This window comes from Gymnogyps californianus, chromosome 1 (genome assembly GCF_018139145.2).
Source record: "Gymnogyps californianus isolate 813 chromosome 1, ASM1813914v2, whole genome shotgun sequence".
NCBI lineage: Eukaryota > Metazoa > Chordata > Aves > Accipitriformes > Cathartidae > Gymnogyps > Gymnogyps californianus.
The window spans coordinates 113,191,938-113,215,183 of NC_059471.1; positions in this window are offsets into that span (position 1 = coordinate 113,191,938).

Here is a 23,246-nt window from a genome sequence, read left to right on the forward strand (position 1 = left end):
ATACTTCAATTAGCTAAACAGTTTCATGTACCCTACTGGTAGTTCCACCTGGATAATGATTCCACAGAAATAAGCATATTTTTAGAGAAGTCCCTGGACTAATAAGAATGGGAAAAAAATAAACCCTTGACTTTCAGCAGCCCATCCCAGGTAAGAAAACACAGTTCTGTCCCCTTACATTTCAATGAAACCTGATAAGACTTGCATCTTGAAACACTTCATTATTCTTTTCAGAAGAAATCGTATCTTTGATTACATATTCATTTTGACACCCAGCCTTTCATCCATTATTCCCCTAGGCTTGCCTGCTGAACTGCCACAGAAAGACTAAGAGAATATCTTCCCATTCTAGTAATGGCTGGCATAGTATTAGACATAATTCTCAGCAACTATTAAAGGCATATCAGGCTGGGTTTTGGGGTCTAGTAAATTAATCTGTTTCATTTCATTGTTTATATGACCTAAGGTACCTGCTGCTTCTACTCCCGTTTCTTTAACAACATTGCTTTGCATGAAAGTATATATGCTTTTTTAATTCTGGAAATCCTAGGCTGATGTCAATCAGTAAAATTTGCATTTAAATTCAGTTACTAAGTCCTTTCAGAATGTGAGGATCCAGCTTTCTGAAGTGAGGCTGCTGCTGGTCCAAAGGCTTAACAAGAGGTTGTGCTAACATGCAAAAAGTTTGCCAGAACATTAATTTTTAAAAGATGAAAAACCATAATGGCTATTGAAAATGGAAATTTTATTCACGCTCAAAGTCAGTTTGTTCTCTGAATTAATAATGAAATCCCAAATCTGAAAAGCCCTCTGATGTTCTAATTACCCTTTAAATCTTTTTGTATAGCTGTTATATCCTGTGGAGGGGTGAATCTGTTTATTTTAATACAGATGCACAGCCAAATAACACGTTTAAATAACACACAGTGCTACAGTGTCATAGGGCCTTCTAAGTGATTCTCTTCTCTTTTCATACTAGTGTAACTCTATTGACATGCAGGTCATTAAAGCGAAATTCACACCAGTGCTCTTGGCCTGCACAGGGTCTATGCATCACTTAAATCCTACTTAAACTCTCTGAATTGGGCTTTAAAAGGATTTATGAGGTGTGCAGCCTTAAGAGCCTTCTAGGCTGGGAGGTGAATGTCACCGTTAATTTGCTTTACCTCTGCAAATCCTTAAAGCAAAGTTACAGTAACTTCAGTTGTTGTCTTTCTTGAAATAGGTTCAGCAAAGCTTGGCAGGACTCTTGTGCTCCTACCTGTAGAACTGTGCTTGATCTTATTTCTGGAGCCTGGCATGAAACAACAGTTCAAGCTTTATAAAAATTGCTAAAAATTAAGACCTAAAAGAGCTACTGGTAATTTTTAAACTTAGTTAAATAGAATATGAATAAAAAGTCATTTGTGGGTACTTATTGTACTACCACATCCTTCAGCTTGTGAAGAAAAATTCTTCCAAATATTCTTGATGATGACTAATTAGATTATATGGTATTATGCTTCTGTATTGTTTAGTCAGAATTTGTGGGACATAGTAGCTTATGTAGTCTTTGCCAATGGATGATCGTTTGACCCTTTCTTTACACTTGCAAAGTGTGAGAGCTTTCAAACTCATCTTACTGTGCTTTTCATATTTTACACTGTTCTAAGTTTTTTTGTTTAAATACATCATTATTCTCAGATTCTGTATTAGTTATCTCATACAAGACATCAACAGTCTGATGGGTAATCATATCCTGTTTTGCAAGGGTAAGATAGACAGGTATTTTTTAAATCTGCCTTGCATAATTTAATTTGTCTCATCTGGAACGTGACCTGACCAAATCTTCCCTATGCAACTAAATAGCAATATTTAACACCTGTTTGGATCATGTAAGTTTGAAGTTGAGATATAAGATGATCTGGCAAACTGTGTACTTTTTATCCTTGAGATTGTCAATCAGCTTTTCCCATTAGCAAATGACAGATTTAAAAAACCCAACAGTTCTTTCACAGGAAAACTTTAAAAAAAAGAATTCAACCACTGGAATTTAGGGTCAGATTATGACCCTTTACGCTGAGGAGCTGTTACTCACCTGAGGTAATTCCTTGGAGTCATTAGATCAATCTGTCAATGCAGCGTGTTATCAGTAAAATGAATCAGGACTGGGCACTTTCTAAATGTGTGTATCTTTCTATATGGTATTTCATGTGGAATCTCTACAGAAAATAAACGTCCACTGATAATCCAGTATTCACTGTCTTTTAAGAGAATGTGTGATGCCTCTAATCACTGGTTTCTATACACACTTAACATCAAACCACTCTACTATTTATTTTCACCTCTTTTTAATGAAATGGCAGCTACAACAACAAGGAGAAAATTTCAGAGCTTTTTCTCTGAAAATAGGATATTTATCAAGAGAGAGATTAAAAAAGCTAATTTAATTCCTTCTTTTTTAACCACTGCTACTGGGGCTCTGGACCATATCAAGAGGGATTTTGACAGCTTAGCGTTAGTGGGAGAAGGAAGGAGAAAAACCTATTAGCAGTGAATGATTGTATTTAAGGTTGACAATGATGAAATAGTAGAGGCCATGCTACAATTTCTGCTCCTTCATTTGTCTTTGTTGATAAAATGAGCACTGTCAGAGGCTCGAGCTCACAGCAAATTTAACGTGACTCTGTTTATCCCTGCACTGAACAAGGCTTGCACATGATCAGATGATAAATGCATAAAGTTCTGGGATAACCCTTCCTTCTGTTTAACAGAAACATGCCATTTTCCTATTTTTTTTCTCCTTAAAGGAATGAAGATGAAAATAGCTAAATAGATTTTTTTCAAGAAAATATTTCATAAAATGGTATGACTTATCCAAAAGTAATACAAATGTACAATATAACCAATCTTTGAACACCATTTTTCTACAGTAGTCTTCTGCCCTTGTTAAAAAAACATATTCATCATTCATTCCTACTTTTTGATAGACTTCCTACTCCACAAGATCAGCTTCTCACCTTGTATTTCAAAGGTCCTTCTTCAAACTACAGGCTGAAAGAAGTTTGCTGAGAAAACTGAGAATGATAATTTGAGATGGAGCTAAAATTAGGCAGCCTTGTTGAAACCACACATATGATTGAACTCGGGACATTTTCTTCATCATACAACTAGATTTTGCTTTATGCAAAACCGATGTGCCAAATACCATTCTACACAAAAATACATCACAGCTAAAAGACACAGAAAGGGTTGAAACACCAACCTATATTCTATGAAACACATATATAAGAGTACATAGGGAATGCTACCCAATTTTGTTAAAAAATATGGATTTAAATCTAAAAATACAGTACTTACCAGATTTCTACGATATTCTGCAAATGTTCCCTTTCATTGCTTTATGCTGATCAAACCCTAACATGAAGTCTACATGACCTAATATTCAATAATCCAAAATTCATATTTCATACATGCAATGTCGTTTTTTCAGAGCATTTTTCAATGTTAGAACATGATAAGAATACCACAGGTATTCTGCAGAACCTTGCATCTGCCTCCCAGGCGATTTCTGGATATTATTTCAGTCAGTAACTGGGTTTCCATGTAGTACCCACTGAAAAGCCTATTTCAGTCCTCTGAACTCAATGCTCAATGCCTCTTTTCTGCCTTTCAAGAGGGATGTGATGACATGGGATTTAAACTGGGAAAGCTCTTTGATAAAAATGACTTAATATAGACTTGCTTTTTATGATCGGAATTCCATCATATAATTTATTTACTTTCACAGTTTCATTCTGGGTGGGATTTCTGTAAAAAGTTATAACCGAGTATGTACAAAGGTACAGGTTAGAAAAGAAGAATGAGAAAATGGGGACTATTTTCTTCCTTTTTTCACGTTACATTGATTTTAGGGGCCGGGGGATGGGGGAGCTAGGGAATAAAATTTATATTTTTAGAAACTTTACTGTTTCTCACACACAATAAACCTAACATTAACATTTAAAAACAAAGATGAGAAAATCTGTGTTGTGCGTCGTCTACCCTTTGTGGGAAGCTTAATTTTTAACCGTGGAACAATGCCCATTCTAGGCTGCCATTGAAAACATGACATATTTCTAGGTTTTATATCTGATTATCTGTTTCCCATAAAGACTTTCAACTGTCTTGTTAAAGGATTAAATATTGTCATAAGCAGGAACAGAAAGTCCCTTTTGAGTAGTAGTTTCCGAGCTGTGTTTTCTAGCCTCATAACCACACTCTTACATACAACACTTCAGGATAAATCTATCTGTCATTACCTTCATTCTTAGTGGATATGTGGGCCAAGCTGTTTTTCCATTTGCATTCCTTGCTATAACATCCACCCAATTCATTTTAGAGGCATTAAATTAGATAACAAACGTGACTGATGTGTATCCCTTTAAAAAAATCCAGTGCAAGTAGTTCCTAAAGCAGTCTTTATAACTCTAACAAACTCATATTAAATCAAACAAAATCAGATAAGTAGTGTTTTCATGTTGAGAGAAATAAGTATTTCCTAGTCCTTAAACGGGGGGGGGGAACGGGATGGGACGGGACGGGACCACAAACCAAAACAAACAAAAAACCCCACCAAACAAACAAACCACCATCAAAACCTAAATTATTTATCCTATAACTTCCAGTACGCTCTCAGTAATAATAATGTTCCTAATGTAACAAATAAAATTCTTGTACTGCTTAGCTACACAAGTCTATCAGGAGATGAAAGTCTGGACAGAATAAAAAAGTATAGCCAACCACTTTGCTTCAATGTCTTTTTATCTACCAGTATTGGCAGTGCAAGCCTTCCTCTAGGACCCACCCCAGCTGACCAGGCTTTTCACTGTGGCTGGGGTCTAGACTAAGCCAGATTTACTCCAACATTTTCTTTCCACTAAGCTGAAATTTATCAATGACGAAGTTTGCCCATATTCTCCGAGAGCTGGAAACTATTTCAAGTCTCCTTCACCATTTACTTTGTTGTAAAAAACCACAATTTGTTAAAACAAGTTTTGTTTTGTGTTGTTTTGTTTGGGTTTTTTTATATAATTACAAGTAGCAATAATTATTTGATTTATACAGGCACACTGGCAGATGGAGAAGAATCAAAGGACATACATAAACTTAACTGGCTTTATAAGAGAAAGCTATAACTTGACCTCTCAGTTAGAAGTTTACTTCCTAAGACGATACATTGAGGGTCTTCAACGTTACACAATAAAACTAAAAAAAAAAAAAAAAAAAAGAGGAGGAAGTATAGGACAGCTTGAATAGATGAAATTAAAGGTGGAATTTCATACATGTCAACATTCCAACTAGGTAGATATTACGACTACAAACAGCACCCAAGAATCCCGAGAGACGCAGTCAGTCAGTCCCCGGCTTTCCACCCGCACCCAAAGGGCGCCGGCGCCGCCGCCGCCGCCGCCTCGAGGGAACAGCGCCACCTGCTGGGCCGCGCCTTCCCGCGGCCGCTGCCCGCCGCCGGCAGCCTGAGCCGGCTTAGCCAGGCGGAGCAGAAAGATCGCAGTCACAGCTGCCGGGTTTTAATTCGTCTTGTCCTTCCAGTCTTAAGTAAATACTAATCTTCAGATTCAGGAATATTTTTACGCTTACAGATGCTGTCATTTTTCTACTTTTAATCAGTGATACATGTCTCCGCCAGCAAAGCCGATGATGGGAGTAAATTTACCTTTTAAAGTTTTATCCATATAACACTGAAGGCAGACTATCCGTCTCTTCTATTCTCTTAGAAGAATTTAAAGAAATCTCTGATAGCTAGTCAAAAGGACTGAAAGGTCACATAAAATAATTTTGTGCTCATAAAAGCTCTCAGCGCTGTAAATTGACGTGACTTTTAAAAATTAGCCTACAGCACTACACATTGCACTTGTTGGAGATTTAACAGAGCAGTCAGGAGGTGTGAGTTTCGGTGACACGGCTCCCTCATTTGTTTGCAAGGAGGGCTGAGGGTAGCTCAGAGGTAAGAGGTGGCTGGTTCCTCGCCGTCTCACTGCCTTCCTGCGGGCTGGGAAAGGGCTTGCCACGCACAGCTCAGTCCCGGGGCAAATGAGCAGGTTTTGGCCCTTCACTTCCTGCCAGATCACTTCCTACTGTACTTGGGATTAAGCACACCCACCCACCCGCCCCCTCCTTGTGTGCAGAGCCCTGCCAGAAATCTCCCCGGGGCCCTGCAGTGCCGGAAGCTGCCCCTCAACTGTTCTTCAGCTGCGTTTCATGCAATAGCCACAGGCTGGACATCCCCAGTGTAAAGGAACGGGTAAGCACTCCCTTTTCCATTTGCAGCTACACATATATAAAAACCAGTGATACAATCTATGCTTTCGAGTAAACAGTTCTTGAAAAATATTAATGGAAATACCACATTCTCTTTGCCAGATACCACCTTACCTATACGTTAATGCTGCTTACAGACAGCGCAGACAAATATTCAGCATAATTAGAGCTTGCCTGTCAGGTTTAAACTCTACAAGCTATGGCATTTCATTTTCAGCATAACCAACGGGATTTTTTTTTTCCCCAGGATGAATTGTCTGAATTTTTGGTACTGCAGACAACTTTTGACTATGAGAGTAGCATGGTGTTTGAATTTAAAAAGCAAACACGAGATACAAGCTGTGTTAAGCAACATCCTCTAAAGCAAATACGAACCAACCAGAACAAACAGCTTCAGGCAAACTAGCAGAGCCAACAACAGAAAGGAAAGAGAACAAGACAAGACCAGAGAGAGGCTGTGTTGCACTTTCTTTGGAGCTAGAGGTCCTAGAGGGTTTCGGCGACTCCCAGCTCCATCTGCCTATGGGAAATCATTTTTTTGCCACTGGCATGAGAATTAAAATTCTGCTGTGGGACCGGGAGAGATGACGTTCACGGTGCTTTATAACTCCCTAATTAATTTCTCTCCTGCCAAGAACACAGCATCAAAATATTTTAGTACAATTTCTAGTCTCAGACAATTTCTCAGTCATTCCTTAGGATTTGATTCTGCCATTTAATCCACTGATACCAGCTCCTGCGCTGCTGACTTCACTAGAGCTCCATGGGTGCAAGAATCATCTCTTATTGATCACTTTGCACAGCCAGGGCTTTCTTCTGTCTAGACTTCGCTGGTGGAGGCTTAATATTCTGTGAAGTAATTTAACTCCTTCCACAGATATGTTAGTTTTTGTCTTCTGTTCATATGTGCTTATCTAGTAGATTATCTGCTAGTTAGATTTTGTCCTGAGGCTCTGAACCATCAATCAGTACTTCATTATTGTTGTTCTATTGTTCTTCTTTTGTCCAAATAAAATCTCAGCTGAGATGAAAATATTTTTCAAAAGGTGGACTGCCTTGCAAACTACTTGCAAACACATACTGTTAAAACACAATTGTGAGCCAAACTGGATAATTCATGTTTTTCCATTTGTCTCTGAAGACACAGTAAGATACACTACCTCAATTCCCATGAAATTTTCATGTAGAACCATTAGCTTTAAAAAAAAAAAAAATCTTGAAACACTACTGAAGAAATCGCAATTGACTATACAAATATTTTAACAGAAGTAACGCTACAGTAACATGTAATTTTGTGTGTATTTATCTGTAATACTACAGATGAGGATGCAATGTTCTTTAGTTTCAAATGACATTCAGCATCTTTTAGAAACACAAGCAATCCTGTAACAAAAGGTCCCATTATTTTCTTCTTTATACATTTTCCTTTCAGATCTAATGATTTTCAGAAGTTATTAGGGTTACCAGGGTCAATAGACAGTGTAAGAGTCCATTAGGTGTACAAGAAAGCAGAGCTATGAAAAGCAGTCACGATGAGGAACATAAAAGACAATTATCCAACAAATGTTGGAAGTATTATTAAGTACGGATGTTGTTTTATAAAGTAAGGCATCTGATACAAGGAGAAGCATTCTCAGGCTCTCCAATGGCCAGTCAGGACATTGTTTGTCCCTTTTAGGGCTGTGGAAGAAATCTCAGTGTATGAATACCAAAGACATCTATTTACAATCAGAATTCAGAAGGTATGTGAAAGCAGAAGTAGGCTATACCCACTACTTCATCTTACTATTTTCCCCGCACTTTGCAGTCTGGCTTTAGAGCTTGCCTATGTGATGGTGGTACATGGTATTCTTCCTTACATCTGCAAATTGTTGTGGCTCTTTCCTATAACTAGGCGCTATTCTTTATAACTAGACTTACAAATTACTCCCCCAGTTGTGGTGGGTTGACTTTGGCCGGCTGCCAGATGCCTACCCAGTCACTCTCTCACCCTGCTCCTCAACGGGGGTGGGGTGGTGGCCGGGAATAAGACTGACAAGCTCATGGGTCAAGATCAAGACAGGGAGATCACTTACCTTTTACTGTCACAGGCAAAGCAGACTTAGCTTGGGGAAAATTAATTTAATATATTGCCAGTTAAAATAGATTTGGATGGTGAGAAACAAAGACAAAAACTAAAACTCCGTCCCCCCACCCCTTTCTCCCAGGCTCACCTTTGCTCCTTCATCATTGACTCCTCTGCCTCTCTCCATGCTGAGTGGCGCATGAGGATGGGGAATGGGGGCTGTGGTAAATCCACAACAGCTCCTCTCCGCCGCTCCTTCCTCCTCACACTTTTCCCCTGCTCCAGCATGGGGTCCTCCATGGGTGCAGTGTGGATACATGCTCCACCATCGTCTTCTCCAGGGGCTGCAGGGGAATCCCTGCTCGGGCACCTGCATCACCTCCCCCTCCTCCCCTCCCTTCGGTGCTCGCTGGGCTCTTTCTCACACTTTTCCCCTCACTGCCGGGCAGCGTTTTGCCCTTTCTTACACAGGCTTCCCCCAAGGCGCCACCATCACGGCTGCAGGGCTCCGCTGTGCCCTGTGTGGTGGGTCGGTTGGAGCCGGCTGGAACTGGTGGTGTCCAGCACGGAGCAGCCCCCGCCTCTCCTCACAGAGGCCGCCCTGCAGCCCCCTGCCAGCACCTGGGCATCTACACCCGCTGTGTAAGTTCTTAACGTTTTTCCAGTATTTCAAAACTGAAAGTGGCCCCAAGCATTTCAGAGATGGTAAATCAAAATCAAAAAAGCCTACTTCTCTAGTAGGCTTTTCAGCACAATCAACTGCATCGGTAGGATCACTTTTTTAAGGGACCCGCTTTAGCCATTTCCAAACCCAGAGACTGGCTGTTTTCCACACACCACACTGTTATGCCTCTGGTGGCTACTCGAGCCGCCTGTGAGCTGAACCGAGGAGCTCGATCACTGGCATTTGTGCAGGTGAACTGCTTTCCTCCTTCCTCTGAGAGAGGAGCAGCAGCCATGGCCCTGTTAGTGTCTGTGGTTTGATTTACAGCACAGCCACGCTGGCCTTCAGGGCAGCAAAACTGAGTAGCGAGGGACTGCGAGGTGTGCCAGGCAGGGGATAGGGATGGAGAGGAGAAATGTGCTGCTGCCTTTGGGAGGTGGCAGGGGTTTCTTGAGCTGGTTTTGCTGTGAAAGTCACTGACCTCTGAAACTCACAAAGAATTTCAGAAAGAGTTCCCTAGAACTCTTCCTGGTGTAATGGGATAGGGCACAGGGCGATGGGAAGCCATTTGACAGCTCACTGCTGCTACTGGTCTGTCCACCTCTTTCCTTTCGCTCTCCCTGCTCTGGCCACTGCTCACCCCCACCCCTTGTCAGAGTTTTCTGTGAGCTAATTTGACTCACTGAAGCTTGCAAGGAATACCGGCAAATTAGACTGCTTCAATTCATTAATACTGAAGAAACAGATCGGTTCATGTAAGGGTCAAGGGAACGTCAGATATGGAGAAAAAGTGGGGACAGGACTGCTGTCAGGAATTGAGAGAGAGGCGTGAAATGAAGGGAGAGCGCTGCCTCTTCCAGGGACGAGGAGCCATTAGGCTGCCCATGCTGTCCTGAGACCATGCTCCTTCATCATCCTCACTCTCCCACCCTTCCTTGAGGTAGCAGCTGGATTTTAAAAACGCTTACTCATTGCCAACTTTGCAAACTTATCACTTCATCGTTTTGTATATTAGACAAAAATAACTTCCCTGTGTACAACCATATAAAGAGACATTAAGATCTATCTTCATTCACCAAGTTAGATATCACAAGCTGAAAGACAAGTTTTGCTTGGGTCTATTTTGGGAACCCAGTTTCTCTTTTTCCTGCTTCAGGCAGTGCTGTTTTGTATTGATTTTGTGAAAGACGAGGTAGCATTCATTCACAAAAGATGACTTGTCAGATAAATCTGAAATCACAGCAACACACTTCCCAGACTGACCTCTTCGGATTTCTACTCACACATTTGTGAGCATCGGTCATCCTGGAAACATTGCAGGTGCATCCAGAGAATTCGAACCCAAGATGCGTTGCATCTCCTGCTTGTGGACCTGCCATCATTAGCACTTCTGCACACATAGTATGCTACTGTGTGTCAGGAGACAACGGGCCTATAGAGACAACAAATAAACAAGATTTTTCAGCTTAACAGATGTCCAATCTATGTAAAAAATGAATTAGAAAAATAAAAATAAAAGCCAAATTCCAAATATCTTCTTTCTTTCTTTGACCATTTGTTATAATTCAAGCAAGATCTTTCTTTTTGTGAACTGATTGCTGCTTTCCCGTACAATCCTCCCATGCCAAAATGACAATCAAGGATGGATGAATCCAAAGCAGTCATATTTTTCACATGTTTTAACTTCAACAAGGCCAGATTTCTCAACATTAGGAATTAAAAATGAGGAGAAAGAAACAGACTTTGCCATTCTTGAAAAATTATCAAAATGTAAGTCTGAGACAGTCCATCTATTCTAAAAATTCATTACTAAGTATTAGATTAATTCTCAGAACTGGGAAAACCAATGCACACCAAACTCTCACCTGAAATTCAAGCTTAATTTTTATTTTTTTCAAATGTTCACCCATTATTCTTTGTTTCACTCATGTTAGTTTTGCAGTGTTCTGTAGCTTCAAGTTCCTGATAGCTCTGGAGCTTGAGCACTGAAATACCACTCAGCAAACTTTTTTTCCTTCCCTTTCAGGCCAGCTGGATGTAGGATGCACCTGAACAAATTCCTATAAAATGCTGTATGTCCCAGGAGATTTACATAGATTGGATAAGCTTCAGGTAAACTTTTGAACCAAATTTTAAATCTTTAGAGGATTACCTGTAAGCTATTATTAATGATTACAGTGACATTATTATTAATGCATTTCATTACATAGTTAAATTCTTTTGTGCTTTTATAATGGAAAACCCAACAATTTACTTCAATTTTGGGGAATGTTGTGGTTAACATGGAAGTATATATAGAAGAAAAGGCAACATGCATTGTTATTTAAAGCTAGCATAACTGCCAAACAGTGGTATTTCAGACCACACAATTAGACTTTTCCCAAGTTTGGAAAATTTAAAATCTCAAATATTGATATTAAATACTCAGATGCTCTCAAAAATTAAGTAATAGATTTCTGTTTCATTCCAGTTTACTACATTTCTGCAAATCATTGGTATTCCAAGTAACTTCTCTCACGTGAAAGGTAGTGAGACTTTATGTTTGAATGTTGTTGTGCTGAAACTGATTTGAACAAGAGATGTCTTCAATACTTATGGTAAGGGTGACTATTGCATTTTCAATGCTTTGTATACCAACAAAAGAGTGTCCCAGCCTGTGGAATGAAGGTGTATGTAAGACACTGTAGTAATTCCATATTAACCCCTCCATATTTAGTGTCATTTTTGTAACTTGAACAAGCACAGTTATTTTATCTGAAAACCTCTCCAGTTGGTCTGTTTTGTGATCTACAAAGAAATGAGCACTTTCTGACTAGGGGGGGTATGCACTTGTATGTCAGACAGGATCTGTACCATGTTGGTATGTCCAGAGCAGTGAGACAAACAGGAAAAACAATCAGTCACAACCTTATTTTTAGGGAATCTTGGCCAAGGGTATAGAGTGATTTCAATCATAGGTTTCAATATCTGAAGCACAACAGGAGAAACTATGTAATATACCAAAACGCCTGGATATTGATTATGTCAAACGTGATAACCACTGTGTTTGAACTCTCACCCATACAGCTAGTTAATTAGGTCAACAGTTTACTGTATTTTCAAGTTAAGCACCTTCATAACTAGATAAAAAGGTAGCTTTGGCTGTGGGTTATCTTAGTTCCTGTTGCTATTCTTGAAAAGATTTGGATCTGAAAGCTGAATGCTTATCACGCAAATGAGTACAGGATGCAACATAGCCAGTTCAGCTCAGCTCCCAAACTATCAGGACTGCATTTGTTCAGTGTTTTGCCTCTGACAGCTTGCAGCAGCAAAAGACAAGCAGCAAGTTAATGTTGTCCTCCCACAGCAGCAAATATTTTCAACAACTTTCATTCTAATCTCGATGACAAACCCTCTTGGAAGCTCTTTTCCTTCCAACAGTAGGTGCACTGAAGTAGGGTGATTTTTTTTCTTCTCAGAGCAGACAGCCAAAATACACACACAAAAAAAAAGTTTGTCCAGATCTATTAAACATGTTTTTAGTCTGTTACACCTGCACAAAGAATTACAGGAAGGTGCTATTGTACTGTAAAAGAACTAGAGGGTAGCATTGTATAGTTTAGTGGAAGCATCCCTAACTAGAATGCTTCGTCTACTTATATAGCTGCTGAACTTCAAAGAAATCCATTACAAGTCAATGATTTCCAAGATTTCCATAGCAACCTAATGAAAACAAACACCAGATACAACAGAAAATTATGCTTGGATGCATCAAAAGAACAGCACTAATTATAGAAGCAACACATCCTTGGAGAGAAATGTTAAACTATATAAAGAATCAGCGTCCGTCTAGCATGTCTTATAAAATGCTACATTGTAAGGGGGAAATTCAACAGTCAAACCTGCAGATGTGTATCTCTGACAAGTGATTTAAGTAGAGCTCATTGTGTTCTCTGAAACATTAAATGGATTCTCTTTGGGAATCTCTTAGGCTCCCAAATGTACTTACCTCCAGATGCAATATTCAGCTGGTGTCTCCTGGGGAGAGTGCGATTTGAGTAAAAAGGGTTCATCTTAGCACAATTCTTTTTATTTTTACCATCTGATCTCTTCCTCCCTTCAGCTCTCTGAGGCTAGCTGTTCTTGCAGGAATAGGAGAAGGAATTGCAATAAACCAGGCTACATTCTGGGGCAGCAATCCTATTTTGCTTAGCTTTTTAAGCAGTTATACCCTGATATGTTACAGGAGAGGGGTACCCGAATATGGAGGTATGTCATTTTAATGCAGAGTGAACCAAGAAATTATATGAGTTTACCAGAGAATTTGGATCCCAAGGACTGTCTCATTATATGTAGTAGTATACTTCATGAAAGCATTGATGTTAAAAACAATTCCAAAGGGTAAAATATATTTTGGAACATTTGGAAGCAGGTAAAGACCTGCATTAAAAATTTTGAATCATCCCATTATTGATCTCAAAGAAAAGAAAAAAGTACAAAATTAAACAAACATTTGTCATGAGAGAATTAGGTATTGGTTTTTTATGCCTTGCGGAGAGATGGACTACAAAATTTTGAGGCCCAGGTGTTCAAAGGTTATGGTAACCAAGAGTCACTAACTTCATCTTTATCCCAGAACATATCTCATTACAAAACAATGGTTTAAATGCCAGTCTAATATGGATAGTTTTCAGGAATAACTCAGTCTTAAATGGATATAACAATTTCTTAATCTGTTCCTCTCCAGTATACTGCATTTTGATAGCATATGAGAAACAAGCTGGATCACCAAACTATGTCAGATTAACAGCATGCATTAGAGTTAGAATGAAGTTCAGAATATTAAACCCCTATTCATAGCATTCTCCTTTTCATAAATTAATAAATAATAAATAGATTAAAAAGTCAATGCACTTTTGCTCACAAGTCAGGTTTTAAGGCAACTCATACAGACTCAGATGAATTCTCGTAATTTCTGTGCCAAACCAGAAACATTACTTATTCTTGTAGCTAGCATGCAAAACACATTTATGATAATTTTTTGGGAAAACGTGTCTACATTTTCTGTGCTTTCCATATGCCCAGCCCCAGTTTAAACAGGTAAAATGATAAACTGCTCATTGCTATTCCAAAGCTCTTCTGTGAGTATATACAGGAAATAAGATCTGTGATTCAAGAAGCAAGACACATGTTAATTCTTGTACAATGGAGAAATCAATATTAAAATCAGGACTGCACTGCTTCTGAGGCTGCACTCCAGTGATAACAAAGTATTGACTTACTGTTCTCAGCCTGGAGCAAAAAATTAAGAGAACATTTGAACTTTAATTAATACACATATAACGTGGTTGCAGTTTACATTCACTGACTCCCTAAGAATGCATAAAGTTATGCCATACATTGACCTTTATTCAAACTTTGAGGGAATATTAAATTGAACTGCAAGCTTGCTAGGGCCAGGACCCTGTCTTATTGTCTGCCTATAAAACATCTGGCATGCCTGTGGCACCATATAAATAATCATATCAGTGCCACAGTAAATGAAGAGGATCAAAAAAACCAACCAAACACACACCCCCCTCCAATTCATCAAATCCAATTTTTGATCAGATTTTTTTAATAGTTTAGCCGCTAACTCTCTCTGAGCCCCTACTGCTACTTTTATCCAACAAAGTTGTCAAGTTTTACTAATCTATATGAAGAAAGGGCATACTGCTGGTGCTTGTAGACAGCTTACTTCCATTATCCATCAAAGGGTATGAACCAAAGAACATCTCATTGGTCTTTTTCAGTGACAGGACAAACGCTTTGGGCCATGTTCATGACCAGGAAATTTGCATGCACAAAACCGTAGACAAAAATGCTAAAGCTGTAGTACTTCAAGCTTCTGATCACACAACTGGATTGCAGTTGTTTCTGAAGATACTGGTGTTGGTATCGCTTAGTTTCATAAATAGGTGACACCGCATAATCCTGTATGTTCTACAAAGGCATTAATCAAAATTTTTTTTTTTAATTATTTTTATTGCTATCTGTCCTAAGTCACACGTAGTCAAAGAAAATAACAAATACAGGCCTAAGTGATCAGTCACTAACAACTATCACTACAGCAGATTTCTATGTGCTACAGTAGCAACTACGATTTGTCCATAAAATAACAAACCAACTTACTGCTAAGAATAAGCCAACTAAGATGAATAGCAAACTTGTACAAATCACGATTTGATTGCAGTTACATTAATAGTAGAGAGAAAGGATAAAAATTCTTTGAGTGTATTATTCACTACATATTATTCACTCCGTTCCACTTAATCATCCAACCTCTGTAGGTGCCCAAGGCAACCCTTCAAACCTTTGATTTATTTTTGGTCTCATTTAGAAGCTGTCATACAGTTGCAATGTATTAGTTCCAAACAGCAACAATTTCAGAAATACACAGAACAGAACTGATCGATTCAGTTACTTTCTACTGAAAGAAGAAAATACCCTAAAATGTGTGAAATGTTTGAAACATGAAAGATTGAACATGCCAGAAATGAATTAAATTCAGATTGAATTCTTTTAACTGTTCCTACTGTTCTAGCTCTCCAGTTCTTTTCTGATTCCCTGTGTTTAGGCTTGCTAGGCATGAATGAGAATTCTTAGAATGCAATAAAATTTTAGTTCACCGAAGAGAGAGGTGTTTTTCCCCTTCATTGCTAAGGCTCTGTCCAAAATAATACTTTCAAACTTTTCCTCAAATGCAATAGCAACCCCCTTTCTACAATACGTAGCATTTTTTCAGTTTCATCTCCCCTTTATAATCTCTACAACCTAGTACCTGCCTTTTGCGGTACACTCATTAGATGGAATCACAGACCTGAGCCAAGTCGTTTAAGAAATGCAGAGGGGTCAGGGTGTACCGATTGGGCTCTGAGAAGTGAGGCTACTAGGTGCAAATTTGATTAAGCAACAAGGTCAGCAGATTTGGGTTTTCTTGTTTTTCTGGGCTTTTTTTGTTTGAGGATTTTATCTTTGGAAAGTTTTATCTGAGTTCCAGCCTTTGTCTTTTCCTCTGGGATTCCTTACAGGCGGTACTCGATTGAATTTATTCCAGAAATCTCAGTCAAATACTCAACAGGCATGTAAAGATCATATGGATGTCCAAATGCAGATCTGTTGCCTAGGCTTCAGCTCTTGTGCAGTGGCTCTAATACATCTGGGAAGCTATGAACAAATTGCACATGTATCACACAGATGGCTTGCACATGAGCTATAACCCTGATGTGCTTGGAATGGATCAGATAATGCATTAGCACATTGAAATTCAGTAGAGAAATAAGGAAAATATCAATTCCGTTCCTTCTTTTCCCTCAGTAGATTAAACTCATATATTCAGTTTCCAGGAAAATACCTTTACCCTGCATTCTTGTATTGTAAAGGAGGGCAGAGAGCAACGCTTTCATCTACTATGATAGCTTTTTTAATTGTCCTTTTCTAATGTATTATGTGCAGGATGTAGAGCTGCAGAGAGATGAAGCTCGCCTAAAATGAGTATCCTTCCTCAAAAGACAGTGGAATGATACCATTAATCTAAGGGGATGAAATCTATACCCAAGGAAAAGGGTTTTACCTTTAAACAGAAGGCTGAAACTGGCACCCTGCACAGTCCCCCAGCTGGAACTGTTTCATGCTGTATAATTTACTCCATCATCACTTACTGCAGTGAGTAGGATATTCACTTGAGAAGCAAGTTACAAGTGCAGGTTACAGGGGATGCTAGTTTATGTTCCCTGTGAACATTCGTGCTACAGAACAAACCAGTGTCAGCTAGAGAAGTTTATGGTGGCTGGAGGAGAGTAGCTGGGATGTCAGTGGCCTGGGGAGCACCCCTAGGCAGGAGTGAGAGAAGAGGCTGGTTTAAAACACCTGGGGCAGAGAGTGGAAGCTAGTTTCACTTCCAGGGCTGGATGCCAGAGGGCAATCCCAAAGCCATGTGGAGAGGCCGTAGGCCTTTTTGTCTCTTTCTGGAGCTTCAGATTTCAGGGGGAGGGAAGGGATAGGAAGATAATAGGGTTTTTTTTCCCCAAAAAAGTCTAAAATTACTCCTTTCTATGCAGAAGAATAATTTTTCAGGCTTTCATTTCAGGGAAGTGGGAAGAGGAAGGAGAGGTAAACTCTATTTGTATTAAACTATGCTGGAATTATTTTTCCAGTGTCCGAGTTCAGCTGCCACTCAATGGCTTATTTGCCTAGTCCTGGAGTTTCCTGACTTAGGGCTGAAGAAACTTTGTGAAAATAGATACATAAAATTTAGTTCAGCAGCATGGAATATTGCAGCTTCAACTTCTGTTATGGCCTGGCCCCAACTGTTTCACAACAGCTACTGGTATTTGATGAGAACAGAACATAAAACTAACTAAATAACCAAAAACGGTGTAAAATCTGACAAACTGTAAGCTATGGTTATTAGTACGACAAACAGAGCTATAAAGTAGTGGGAGACCAAATGCAGTAAACCAAAAAGCTGTTCTTATTGGTGCTGAATGTGACATGCATAAGGTCCCTGAGGAAGTTATGTATGTTTCTAAAAATCTCAAACTAGGGACTGTAAGTATTGGAAATCACCTTCTGTGAACCACCCTTGTCCAGCTGTGGGAAAAGGGGATTAAAATGACTTCTATTATTCTTGAAAGAGGCCAGCATAGTTAGTAAGGTGAAGGCAGACACCTAGTAACTCAGCCCAGTCCCACTGCCTCAAACCAGGAATCTGATTCACTGGTGAACTTTCTGTCCTTATTTACACCAGCTCAAACTTGCATAAGTAATTTTACGCTCAGTTTGTATCATCAATAACTACACAAATTTCCCCCATGACAAATCTCACATGCATCAGCTCACTATGTGATGTATCAAGGAAAAAAAAAAAAACAAACAAGTGAAATGTGTTTACATGGTCGTCAGAAAGAGCCCACTTCAGAGGTGAATTTCATGCCACTTCAGGCAAGGAGAAAGTAAATTGTGGCTGGCAAACCACTTGTTGGCCAAACTAAGCCCCTTTTGAAGCCTGACCGTCTGCAGCAAGCGTGGAGATCTGGAGCAAAGCACATTTTAGAACATGGAAAAAAGCCCATAGAGCATCAAGTAGACATTCTGGCCCATAACATATTTACTTTAAATTAATTTTTCAGTAAGTAGCATGTGTGATTTTGACAGTAGAATTTTGTCCATATGGTTTAACATTTGGGTGCCTCTGAAGCAGCTTGGAAAGTTTAAACTATTTGCTAATAACTTCAGCAACTTTATCTCTCCCTCTCACTGGACCTTTATTTTTGAATGGTAGGTTTTAAGAACTTCTCTATTTAGTCAATTGAGAAGATGCATGACACTTGGTTTCCAGATATGGAAACGTGTCTGAAAAAATATGACTGCTGTAACAATGTGATTTCACGTCATTTCAGTTGTTTCTTAACAAAGAAAATATCTTGGGGGTGGGGGGGAAACTGAGGAGGAGTCTAAAAGAAAACTCATCCTTCTAACCCCAGTATCTATAAATGTTTGCCCTTATCAATTTTTGGGTGGTTCAGGTGAGAAATCTCCCCAAGTGGACCTGCCACAGTAAATTTTCTAAAACTGTTAAGTTAAAACCAAACCTGCTACACTCATATTTATTCTGTAATGTTGTGCCTATAGGGACACTGGCACACAATTTTATCTGCAATGTTATTTTTCTGGCATTTGTGACAAACTATAAACTACAGGACTGAATTTTTAAATTGAGGCTTTTCTCATTATGAATCAAGTGAAAGCAGGATTCTGCTATTGTAAACTAGCAGCAGACTTGCTCTTAAACCATATTTCTGGTGGCTCCCATTTTGCTGCAAACGTAAATTCAAAGAAGAGATATATGTTTCTATCATCCCAGTGCTACCACTGAATTAAAATATCAGCAATATCCATGAATTAAATGGGCCTCATCAACACTTTTTACAGCAGTTGAGATATCATTTTATATTTTTTGTTTACAAACAGCAATAAATATACTCATGTGTATTGATCTTTATTATCGTTAAGATTTATCAAGCAGCACTTATGCTCCTGGCCTTGCACAAAAGGAAAAAAAAAACCGAAACAAAAAACCATGAATCCTCTACATGCAGTTTCTACAATACCACCAATATATTTAAGATGTTGGAGTCCTGCATTTTTGCAAGGCATATCTCCAACTATGCATTCTTACATGGGCATGAGTACGTCTGAGAACAAATTCAGCATTAGGTACCACATTATTTGCTAGTGCCAAAGCTCCTGAAAGATGCTATCTACCTAGCTACACGTATACTTCTTTTAAGATTAGACACCAGACTACTGTGAAATGGCCTACCCTTAGGCAGGAGCAAGAAAGTAAGGTTGCCCTTTACTCTTTTGTGGCTAGAAAGAAATAACAGAGAGAGAATTTGAAGGACGCAGTTCTAAGCTAGGCTGTGCTTAGAGCATAGGTCTCTTTTCTGAAAGAAATCGGGACCAAGCTTCAATGAACGCATCCCAGGAGGGGGATGCTCACTGAATGGTGTAACGCACAGTGATGACTTGTTACCTCAGAGCTGCATCAAGTCGGTGAGACAGCACACAAGCTGGACCTGAAGCAGAGGTTGTATAAGAACTGTCTGTGTATGTTACGCGTTCTTCAGAAGAGGTGATAGAAGCAAGGCCGATTCAGGATCACTGTAGTACGTTTGAGAAACAAAATAGATTATCTACCTAAAGATTAAAGGAAGAGCCAAGAAGCAGCCCAAATTGGAATGTAAACACATAGCCTGTCATTATATTTTAATCTTTTTTCCCCCCATCCTGTGGCATTTACTGATACTCACCTAGAAGTCTGGGAGCATTAAATTGAAGATCTATCTACATGTAAAAAAGCTAAAGCCTTCACTCATCACCTGTCATCTGGATGAAGTTACACCTCAAAAAAGCAGTGGTTTTCCAATAAGGCAAAGCTTTGGCAGAAGTTTGTTTTCCCAGATATAGTGTAATCCTACTAATTTTAATGGAGCATGACATTCAAGTAACTGGAGGCAGAGTCTGATCATTAATTTGGGATTAGAACCACTTTATTCTTACTTTTAAGTATTTTATACGGTGTTTCCTGTCCAAAACATTATACCAGCCCAAATTAAATTGGTTCAAGATTAATTTAGTTAAAGTGGTGCAAAACTCCTGTGTAGACACTCTTAAATTGTTTAAACCTGAAACATCAGCCTAGGTTAAATTGATTCCTCACAAGATTAAGCAAAATCAATATATCATCCATTTTTAACCTGTTTAAGACTATCCACTGAGTAAATTAGTTTAAAAACCTAATAATTTAACAACACGTGCTGAGACTAGCGTTTATCATGATGATCACTATTGTCTTCTTGTTTCCTGGTAATTGCCTGTCTGGCACCCCATGTCCGTCTGCCACATTTCTTGCACAAACTCCTGTCTCCTTTGAAACTTGTAACTTGGATCTTACACACAATCTGGCATAATGGGGGTGCTGTCATTGAGAGGGACTCCCGGGTACAATCACGGTAATTGTAACATTGAAACAGGGCAAATCTGCGTACAAGTGTGGCCTTACTTTAAAACTACAGTCCTAAATACTGGATTTCCTGCATTTCGGATTGTCTGTGCAGAAATGTTAAACTTTCTTTCTACATTAAAAAAGGCCTGTTTGGACCTTTAGACCAATTCAAAGAATGTTTTGAATTGGTGGGAAGAGTAAAATAACTTGCAATCTGCTTGTCAGGGTTTTTAAATTGCTCTTAACTACAAATCCATATATGGTGAAATTACAAAGAAAAAAAAGTGTTACAAGAATCAACATGAAGACTTAAGCTTCTAAGGGATTAAAACAAATTACGACAATAGGAAAAGCAAAAGTATCACCATTACCAAGTGCCTTATGTCCAGAGATAATGAAATTACAAGTAACTAGCCCATTTGCAACTTCAAACAGAACAACGTTTTCCCAATTAGGTGCAAGAAAGCATACTGTTTCTTTTAGTTGATTCCCAAGGTCTCATTCCTTGGCAAATGCAAAACCACACCAGACAGCATGAACTGTGAAAAGAGATCATGTGAGTTTAACAGCTCCACTAAAGAAATATAAAATTGCTTTCTGGTTGCCACATTGTAGCTAATACATGGCACAAGCTTGAGGGGGGCAAAAAATAATTAAATTCTTATGATAAAATCTAAATTTGATTTTACTATGGAATAAGTTGTGATTCAATTGCTCTAATCTTTACCACTGTAAGCAATGAGTTATATCTTATTTATTTCATATTTTTGCAATCAAGAAGCCTTTTGAAGATATGCACCAGTAATTTTCAATATTGAACTAAGAAGCTCTTGTCTTTGATAGCCACATAATATGTGAAGGATATTGAATCCTTTTGCAAGATTTATTGCAGTAAAACATATCGGTCACCAAGAAATTCATACCATCAAACATTTCTTTTGTGTTAAGATTTAAAAGCGACCAGCAATTTAAGGAAAAATGGCAGGACATAAAAATACTGAACTAACATTTGAAATAGAAAGGTAGCAGGAAATATTTTAGCAACTTGGTAAATGATGAAAAGAGGAGGAAGCAGAATTTCCCAGTTAGGCACATCTGTACTTCTTGTAAACATTGTGCAGACATTGCATTAAGATGTCTCCTGTCATAGCACAGAATGATTGATAAAAATGATTCAGGGTCCAGACAGCAATAGTATAGAGCAAAAAACACGGGGGGCGGGGGACGGGCAGAGGGCAGAAATCCTTTTAGATTGACCTTTAACTGATAAATTGATGATGTCCTCATTAGCAGCAACCCTGCTGCTTGCCCTCAATAAAAGATAATGTCCTGCTGTTAACACTATTCCCGTTTCTGTGATTTAACGCTACTATTACAGTGCAGATTCTATTTAAATGGATTAAGGTTTAAATTAAGATAAAATATTGTTGGGTCTGCAGTGTTTGTCTCTGAACCAAGCATTGTGCTTTCATTGCCTGTGACTGGAAATCGGCAAGCTACAGGAGCATTTATCAGATTACATTAGCGCCAAGGTTTTCACAAGGTAGTACCTATACAATACCCAATTTGTTAAGTATGCTCTCAGTAATATTTCACAGGCAGTTAGTCTGTTTATGATAAACTTTTTAATGCATAGTTACCCACAGTATCATCCTCCCTGAGGAAAAAAACCTTCACTAGAATTCCAGTATTATCTTCGTATGCAAAATTTGTGGGGTTCACAATGTAACTAGATAATGAATCAGATTAAATATTACATGCAACAGATACACCATGCAATTTCACATTTTGTATAGTTATCAGTGCAATCTACAATGCTAAAAATACAGAAAGAGACGTCATTACTGATCTATGGCTTGATTTAGCAGTGCTTTTGTTGGTTTCTGAAGAATAGTTTTAAACAAAGAAGCGTAAGCCTTTCAGTTTGATCCCCAGATGTGCTTACCTTTCAATACTGTATCCTGGGAGTCAATTTATATTTTCAAGATAAATGACCAAAGTTCTATAGAACAAAGATGTTCAGTGATCTCTCTCATTAAATGCAGTAATAGAGTTATTTTAATTATTTAAATACACATTGACCCAGCTTGTAGGATCCTTTATTAACAGTATCTCAACATTCAGAAATTCTCTACATTGGTTTAAGTCTCCTAATACTGAAATAATGTAGGAACTACCACTATGGAACAGAAAAGCAATATTGTCACAGGAAAGAGCAGCATGATTTTTAAAATCCGATCTTCTATTATTTCAATGCTCTTTCCTGTTTTCACTGGTATATATGATCCACCACACAATCTAGCACTCAGCTTTGATCAAATGCACAGCAACTAACTTGATGGATGTAATCTCTTTCCACAGGACCTATTGTAAATATGGTTTAGAAGTGGAAACCATCCCAAGGGCAACCTTTCATCACAGCGGGGTTCTTGCATATAAAAATGTATTTCCAATTCAAGAAAATAAATACCAAAATATTTTTGTTTCCAGCTAGGTGAAAGCAAATGGACGTTGTCCAGATCTCATGAGACCCAGTAGTATGGTCCCTGTGGGCACTAACCATCAGCGTGATCCTTTGGAGCTGCTTCGACCTGGGGCCACCTGTGGGAATTGCACTGGGCACAGGCAGGAGGCAGGTTTCCCCCTCGCCCTGCCCCACTCACTGTGGGCCAGCAGGGAGGTGGAGGTGG